Genomic DNA, 9,371 nt, shown 5'->3' with positions numbered 1-9,371 from the left:
GAAACAGGAGTGCACGCACAAAAGGGATGGCCATTCACAGGGCGTAGATCAGGCCATGGCTTGATCTTAAAGGGCACGTGTGGGCTAACCACTTGGTGGCTTTGATCCAAAACACTGGTTCAGTTCCAAAAAGAAACTGTCACGCTGGTTCTTCATACAGCACATATTTAAAGCATGGAATTCACTACCGCAAGATGTAGTGATGGCCAGCAACATGGATGGCTTTAAAGGGGGATTAGACAAATTCATGGAGGAGAAGGCTGTCAGTGGCTACTAGTCCTGATGGCTCTGTGCTACCTCCAGCTATCAGAGGCAGTATGCCTCGGTACACTAGTTGCTGGGGAACATGGGTGGGAAGGAGCTTTTGCACTCATGTCCTGCTTGTGAGCTTCTTGCAGGTTGGCTACTGTGAAAACATAATGCTGAAGGGATGCTCTGACTTGGATTCCTGCAGTGAGCAGGGGGTTGGACTTGATGGTCTTATAGGCCCCTTCCAACCCTACGATTTTATGAACTTGATAGGCCTTTGGTCTGATCATCCAGCACAGCTCTTCCTATGTTCCTTAAAAAATTTTTTTTCAGGTTTTTCTTTCTCCCCCGCTCCCCCAAACATTAATACAAGAACAAACAAGGAAATAATTGAAATATAAACATGAATATAACATAATACAAAGCCAAATAAAACAATGTCAGCCAACCATTATCTTCTATATATATAAAAGGAAGTTTGTATGTCCTCGATGGTCTCGAAAATCATACATCTGATCGTTATGAAACTTTTCGGATTTGTTCTACCTCTGGGATGGTTTTAGGTATAGTGAAAATTTGGTGCGCCATCTTGAAACAAAATGGCGGCCAATCAAAATTTTAAAAGATTTACAGCTTCAATACCATTAGATCGATTTCAGCCAAACTTGATATGATATTCAGCACTTCTTGAGCATATTTTAACCATACATTTTAACCATATGATTTACCTATAATCACCAAAGAGGATGTGTCTCTCTCTGTCCGTCTGTCTGTCCATAGCTCTAAGACCATGAAAGCTAGACACCTGAAATGTGGCATATATACTAAGGGGACCCTAAGAATTTGCACTTCAGGGTTATTTTGTCTTTAAAACGCATTAATTTTAATTAATTTAACTGTGGCCATGTGGTTGGAGCCTGAAGTTACGTTTTCAGCCACTAGGAGCAGATATCACTAACTAGCACATAGCTTAGCATGCCATACAGTTTGAAGCTGTAACAGATTAGTAGGTCAAAGGACAATTATACATCTGATTCTCCCCCTCCTGTGGGGCAGCCCCCCTCAGACCCATCCCTCAGGGAGTTATAGTGGTACACCATGGCAGGGAGTGTGCATAGGTGTGTTAGTGGGTGTGGCTTCACTCAGATGGGACGGGCACTGTGTGTCCAACTCTGACAGCTTGGTAAGTTTGCTTGAACGCTTCAGTTTATCAACGTAAGGGCTATTCCTGCCCTTGCGAAGCCGAGTCTGTTCGCTAGTAGAGAATAAAAGAATATAAGCTATAGCTTCAGGACTGGAGAAATATGATACACTGTTTTGTATTTTAAGGTTAAGAAATTGCCCCTGTGGATTTTTTGGTAAATTTTATCAAAGGAGTCCAGGTAAGTAGGGATTTTGTTTTGTTTTTTGTTTCCTGGTAAAAATTCATTAAGTGTCAGATTTTCTCTCCTCAAGAATTCCAGACTTTCCTATACCACATTAACAAAGGCAGACCTTGTTTGGATCTTCTAGCAAGTAGAAATTATGCCACCGTTAAGAGGAAGAAAGTTAAATCCCTTCTACTATATGGGCTGGAATCATCAGCATTGTAATATAAGACATCCAACACTGGATTTACTTAGCAATTTGATGTTCATGCCTTGTTCCAAAATCCAGGAGCTGTAGGACATTCCCATTACAAACATAAGGAGTACATACCCTGAACTGCATAACCCCACCAAACATGGATAAATCTAGGCTGAAAAATCCAAACAAGCCCTGAGTAGTTTGTTTTCATTGGGTACCACCCACTCAAAATGTTGCAGCCAATGTTTTCACATACAAAGAAGATGGGTTGTTGCAACCCATGTAACATAAAAAGAAGACTGGTCATATCCCCCCATATTTTGTTCTATGTGTCATTATCCCATTGTACCTGTAAATCTTTTTTTCACATTGGTCCTTTTGATTGACTAATTTCATGTTTTATTATGTAGGCCATTGATAACCCTTGTGCCTGGACTTTTCTCCCAGCTTACTTCTATAGAGCTAAGTCCGCTTTCTTTTCCTTCAAATTCCTCCTCGATCCCCACCTGGTTCCATGAAGCTTTTGGATCAGCCCACCCCTGACCTGCAAGACTTGGTGACTCATCAAGATGAACACAGTCCTTCAGTGATACATGGTGGCCCCGTCAGGATCTTTAGAAACCACCCATTGCTCTACAAGTTGCAGATTTTTTACAGTTTTCAGAATCCAACTTTTCTCTCCACAGGTTTTTCTTAAAGTGGACCATTTGCTAAGACCTGATCTACTACAAGCAAGTGGTATGTGGCTGTGTGTTCTCTGATCCATTCAGATAAAGCCTTCTCACACTTGGTGTGAACCCAAAGCAATCACTCCAATACCCATCCTGTGGCTGCAAAATACTGCAGCTGGTCCTGATATTTCCTTTCTATACGGGTGAGCACAACGGTGCTGGTTTAGGCGCTCTGTGAGAGGTCACTGCCAAACAATGAGATAGGCCGTGGATCGCTGCTTTGACAACAGGGTGCCAAATTCTAGGTTGTAGATTATTTTGGGGGAGAAGTGATAATCTAGTACCAGGCAGGAGGCTGGATAGGGCTTCCCTTTCAGGCAATAAAGTAACAAGTAAGTAGTAGGTTTGAAAGGATTCCCCTTGGGCATGGGTAATCCAGCGGTGACTGACAGATTTGTGAGAGGATTAAGCGTGGGCCCAGTCAGCCACCAAGACTTCAGTCTCCAGGGATTTCCCTTATGTGCAGCCGGTGTACTAAACAGCAGGCAGGGGAGGCAATCAGAAACTGAAGCAGGCGTTTCAGGGAGATTTTAACTTGGGCAGAAACAATTTGGCACCGAGATTCAGATGCGGGAAGGAACACAGAGAATGTGGCACCATCAAAGGATTATCCTCAACCACAGAGAGGCCGTTTACTTTTGGTGAACACTGCAGGTTTATTTGAGGTTTCTGCCAGGCAAAAGCAGTGAAAAGCAATTCGTTTGGCACGTTCCTTCAGGCATGGGGCTGGCACAAGCCCTCCTGCTGCTGCGCAGGGGAGGGTGGAGAGGGCTGTGAGTGCCGCTGCTGCGCAGGAAGGAAGGGAGGAGCGCAAGCCACCATGGCCAATTTCCCCTCTTCTTCCTTCCCTCTTCCTACCTGCCAGCTGCCTCCCTGGCAATACCTCGCTCCGAGGGGTCCTTTGGGAGACGAAGGCATTGGCAGGGAGGTGGCTCTGGAGACAGCCCACTCTGAGAAGGGATCCCTCAGAGCGAGGCTGGGCGGGTTCTCCAGGCAGCCTACCCACCCGATGCCTTTCACTGGGGTATCCTCAGAGTGAGGCATCTACTGGGCAGAGCTCCGGGGAGCCACGCTAGGGATTCTCTTGCTGCAGCCTTTACCACAGCAAGGGAGCAGCTGGCCCAGCTCTCCAGCGTGGCTGCCCGTCTGTGCTTTGCTCAGAGTGAAGCGTAGGGCGGGTGGTGGCAGTGGCAGCAGCTGCTGCTCCAGAGAGCCGCAGCGGTTGCTTTCCTGCTGCACCATTTGCCACAGCGGGAGAGTGTCCAGCGTGGCTGTTTCCAGCAGCCGCCCCGTGTTTCTCACTTTGAGAGGTATAGGGCGGCAGCAGCTTCAGGTCACGTGGCCCTCCCAGGAGTCGGGCACGCAGGATCTGCCACCCCGCACCCTGTTGGTGCACACCTGATGGCTTTTCCCTGCATCCTGACTGATGCCCAGTAGCTTCTCAGTTTCTTACCTCCACCTACATTTGCTGAGGTAACCTGAGCGTGAGGGCAGGGGGCCTTGCTAGGGGGGGATCAGGGGAAAGGGCTCAATCATTTCTCCCCTGCAAGTACCACCACTCTACCCCTGGCTCTTTCTCCTCCATCGAGTCTTATGGCCCCGGAGCCCAGATGAGGAAATAGCCTGGGTGACCATTTGCAGGGGAGACCTGGTGGGTAGGTAAAGAATTAAGCGCTCCTTCCTCCTCCCTAACCATTCTCCCCTGTAAATGACCCCAGCCTATGTATTAGGTCCAACCCTACCGTTAGGCAGATTGAGGCGGATGCCTCAGGTGGCAGTTACTGGGTGGTGTGGAGCAGCTGCAAGGTATTGGAGGACAGAGGAATCTGTGCCACTCAGCCTGCTCTGTGCTCCCTAACCTAGCTTGCTGCCTTCAAGTGTGGTGGAGGTCACTGTCCCATCACCAGTGTTGAATATTCAACTGCCGGTCAATTCAGCTTCCATATGTGGAACATCTTTTCCTTCACCTCATGTACCAAAACGCCTTGCGGGGGCTCTGGGTGTTGCCGCTGAGAAGTTCCTCTCATCCTCAGTACCTCAGGTGTGGCTGGGACATGAAGCAGGGCCCCCCCGATGACTGGGGCATGGTTCAGTTCTATGGGAGGACGCAGCCCTTGGAATACCCTGCTGCCAAACCTTTCAAGGCTTACAATGTTGAGACCAGCACTTTGAATTAGGCCTGGAGAGGGCTGATCCCAGGTTTTAGGGGGCCCCTGACCAAAGCTCTCTCTTGGGGGCCCCCTGTGTCTGTGAGCCCCATGAGCTGACCTGATTGTGGGGACAGGGCTAGCTGCCAGTGGAGGTGGGTGGCTCCGAAGTCAGTGGGGCAGTGGGTCCTCTCCAGGTTTAGAATCGTAGGGTTGGTAGGGGCCTACAAGACCATCACGTCCAACCCCCTGCTCAGTGCAGGAAGCCTGATCCCCAGGCGGTCTCCCATCCAAGTACTAACCAGGGCTGACCCTGCTTAGCTCACGAGATCAGGCACATCCAGCCCTTTGCTGTCCATCTGTTAATCCCCACATTGATTGATGGATTGCATTTATATCCCACCTTTTTTCTCCTCCAAGGAACCCAAGACGGTGTACATTATCCTCTTCCTCTCCATTTTATCCTCACAACAACAACCCTGTGAGGGAGGTTGGGCTGAGAGTCTGTGACTGGCCCAAAATCACCCAGTGAGCTTCCCTGGCCAAGTGGGGACTACAACCTGGATCTCAGTCAGAATTCTAAAGGAGCTATTCAAGGTGCAAAGCAGCGCACCCTGGATAGCTTCTTTAGAGTTCTGGCTGAAACCCAGAGCGGGTTCACTGCCCCACTGACATCAGAGCCACCAGCTTCCACTGCTAGCAGCAGCGGTATTGCAGTGAACACCAGGCGGCTGGAAGCCTCCATTAACATTCCCCAGAAGGGCTGGGAGGGGTAGGACAGACATCTGCGCAGCAGTGGGCCCTGCTGGGGCCCTGCTCCGGGGTGCCATGTCCTAATGTGATGCCTGGCCCTGGAAGCCCCTCCTGGACAGCGACACGGGTTCTAGGGCAGGGGTAGGTAAGCTGGTGCCCTCCAGCTGTTTTGAACTGCAACTCCCATAACCTCAAGCATTGGCCCTGCTGGCTGGGGCTTATGGAAGTTGTAGTGCAAAACCTGGAAGCCACTGGGTTGTCTGCCCCTGTTCTAGGGGCAACGTCAGTCTGTGCCAAGCAGAACGCTTGCTGGCTGGGATGTCCCTGTCAGGGCAAGCCCCTGAGGCAGAACATCCGAATGGTTCAAATGATTATTTTAGCTCCTGAGGCAAAAAACCCAAATGGTTCCCTTCCCCAACTCTGATAAAAAGATAAAAAGGTGGTCATGTGTCCTACTTCACAGAGGACGATAACGTATTTGAAGGACCGTCCAGTCCAGTGTAAAGCTAAAGAGCCACAAGGAGAAGAAAGAGCAAGGACCTTGAAGTTGCCCATCAACAGTGCCTGGACAGTGGAGTGAGCAGACATGAAAGTCACCGGCCACAGTGACATCCCGGCTATGAGGAGATGTACTGGATTTCTATTTAGATTATAGTCCTACTTTCCAGATTTGCGTCTTTATATATAGAATGGCACATGCATGTTTCATGCAGATCCATGCCCTTTTGTAGTGATGCAGCTCCCCTTTTTTTGGCGCTGTGCAAGCGACCACCATAGCAATAAATGAAATAACTGGCCGCTGGCTGCCCTTTAACAGCACTCAAAAGCTGCTGGCAGAAGCAGCCAGCGACCCCTGCTCCCGCCGGCGATGGGGCTGGCCCGGCCCTCTGCAGTGGGAGAGCTTGTCTTGGCAGAGACATCGTCTTGGTGGCTCCCGTGTCAGTGGGACTGTGAAGCCTCTCTGAATTTCAGCCAGAACTCTAATGGAGCTATCCAAGGATAGCTCCTTCAGAGTTCTGACTGGTTCTGGCTGAAACCCAGAGTGGGTGTACAGCCCCACTGACAATGGAGCCACCTGCCTCCATCTGCCGTATTCTCACCCAGAAGCAGGAGGCGTTTGTCAGGCATCACTGGAGCGCTTAGGCCAAAGCAGCCGCTGGGTGTCGCCGAGTCTCTGCAGAGAGGCTGCTGATCAGGCTTTTCTCCGGATGAAGAGGGGCATATTTTCGTGCAGATGTTCCAGGCCACGGAATTCACGCCCGGTGCTGCTGTTCCACTGCATCTGTAGAGTGTCTCTAATGGGATATGCAGCAATGGGCATTTCTAGGACTTCCCACCTTCCCCGTGTGTGGGTCTTTAGTGCACCACCGTGATGCGATGAGTACTGCTGCCAGATTGGCCCAACAAGGACCATTGGCTTATGTGCACGTTTTAACTTAGTGGAGCACAGGCAAATTTTAAACGCTTCCCAAGTTGAAACAAACAACAGAAAAACAAGCAAAATCATGACCAGGGATTTAGTGGTAATGTAACACTGATTCCGTTCCTGGAGGCCCAGAAACATCCAGGTGTCTTTGCTGGTGCCTATTATGACTTATAGCAGTTTATCTGATGGGCGAAAAGCATGACTTAGGCTAACAAAGATCTGTAACGGGGTCAAGCAGTTCTTGTTGTCGGGGCAGCTGGAATGTTATAAATCCGCCAAATCACATGGGTAGCTTCCCTCTACTGATATTTTTTTATGTACTTCAGGAGGTGTGAAATCCTGATACAAAAGCCATAAGCTTTCTATTCATATAACTCAGACCTGGCCACCCAAGGCAGGGTGGCCAAGTTCAACAGAGAACAGGGATCGTCCCGATGTTTTGGACCAGAGCTCCTATAAACCAAGCCAGCATGGGCAGTGGTCAGGTGGATTATGGGAGTTGTAGTCCAAGACATCAGGTGGCCTCAAGTTGCTTACTCATGGCCTAGACCAAGGTCACCCACTGAATCTATAGGTGAACAACGATTTGGACCTAAGATTACAGGCAACACATAATCTACTGGATAGACTTTGGCTGCCTTTACACTATAGAAAACCTCCACAATCCCCCTGTTCTGGAGCCTTTCTGTGTTTACTGCGGGCTCCCAGACAGGGACCACATGATTGCTGAAAGGGGAAGCTTTTAATTTTTGAGGTTCTGTAGAACTCAATGAAACAGCACCATCTAGTGGCTGGTTTAATAGCATACCATTCCAAGCTAAAAAAAAAATAGTTGGTTAGTTCCAGATGTTTGTGAGATGGAATAACCAGGAAATACCTCTGGATGTGCCCTGGAGGTTGATGACGTCATGAAAAGGACCCACAAACTTCTGTGGGTGAGCAATCTCAATGGCAGGATAAAAGTTCTGTGTGAAGGAGCTCTTTATCAGGGGTGAGAAGCCCCCAGGGGTCAAATTAAGTTTCAGAGAGGCTCTTGTGGGGGCTGCATTCCAGTGGTGGGTGGGGCTGAAAGGGGGTGGAGTCAAAGGCAAAAGGGGTGGAGCCAAAATATAAACAATACCAGCATATTGTAGCATAAAGCTCTTTCTGCCAGTAACAAAGCCTTAGGAGAGGTATTTCAGCATTTTAGAATGGAGGAAGATCTGCACAGAAGCTAGAAAGCCACCAAATGATTGGTGGGTGAGGCCAAGGGAAAGGGGTGTGGCTTTCTGGGGAGTACCAGAGGGGTGGATTTGGTCCCCGGGCCTGAGGCTCCTCACCCCTGGACTCTGTGTACAGATCTGGTCACCACACCTAAAAAAAGGATATTGTAGAGCTGGAAGAAGTGCAGAAAAGGGCAACTAAATGATCAAGGGGCTGGAGCATCTTGAACTCCAAATCAGCCCCCCATCAGTAGCCACAGATGTAGACAGAACATACTCAAATGGCGGGTGAAGATACAGGAGATACAACAAACTTACATCTCAAGGTAAGTTGGCTGAGGTCAGCTCCATAGTCAGTATCATTTGCAGGAGGAGGAAGGAAGAAGATAGGAAAGTAGAGGGAGGAGACAAGGAAAAGGCAGAACGACCTCCCAGAGATTCCCTTGCACCTCACTCAGGTACATATTAGCCCTTCAAGTTCAGGTTAAGTGACTCATGGTCCTATGTCCCTCCAGCACATCTCCCTTATGAGGGAAGGTTACAACAGCTGGGATTGTTTAGCTTGGAAAAAAGGAGGGTAAGGGGAGACATGACAGAGGTGTACGAAATTATGTATCGTGTGGAGAATGTGGATAGGGAGACATTTTTCTCCTCTCAAAATACTTGAGCCCAATGGGGTCATCCCATGAAGCTGATAGGTGGGAGACTCAGGACAAATAAAAGGAAGGGTTTCTTCACACAGTGCATAGCTAAACTATGGAACTCACTACCACAGGATGTAGAGATGGCCACCAGTTTGGATGACTTTAAAAGGGGATTGGGCAAATTCCTGGAGGAAAAGACTATCAACGGCTACTAGTCCTGATGGTTATGTGTTACCCCCAGTACCGGAGGCAGTGAGCCTATGTACACCGGTTGCTGGGGAACGTGGGTGGGAAGGTGCTGTTGCAGTCATGCCCTGCTTGTGGGTGCCTGGTCGATAGCTGGTTGGCCACTGTGTGAAAAGAATGCTGGACTAGATGGACCCTTGGTCTGATCCAGCATGGCTGTTCTTATGTTATTATGAATGTCTTGCATAAGCTGCCTTTCTGCCAATGCAGTTTACAATTTAAAATATTGTCTTCTAACAAAAGCATTCAAACGGACAAAAGAATAAACAAAAGACAAAGCAGCAAAATATTTCAGGTCACTGTGTGGTTACTTCAGAAGCTGATCATGGGGGTGGGGGTGGGAGTGGGGAATAAGCTACCCCTGCTGAATTCTCTCAGCACCCCCAGCCCCATCTTTCCTTGGAGTC

Source organism: Heloderma suspectum, chromosome 1 (genome assembly GCF_057233095.1).
Source record: "Heloderma suspectum isolate Gila_16-S chromosome 1, 16-S_ref, whole genome shotgun sequence".
NCBI lineage: Eukaryota > Metazoa > Chordata > Lepidosauria > Squamata > Helodermatidae > Heloderma > Heloderma suspectum.
Note: the sequence above shows the minus strand (reverse complement) of the source record.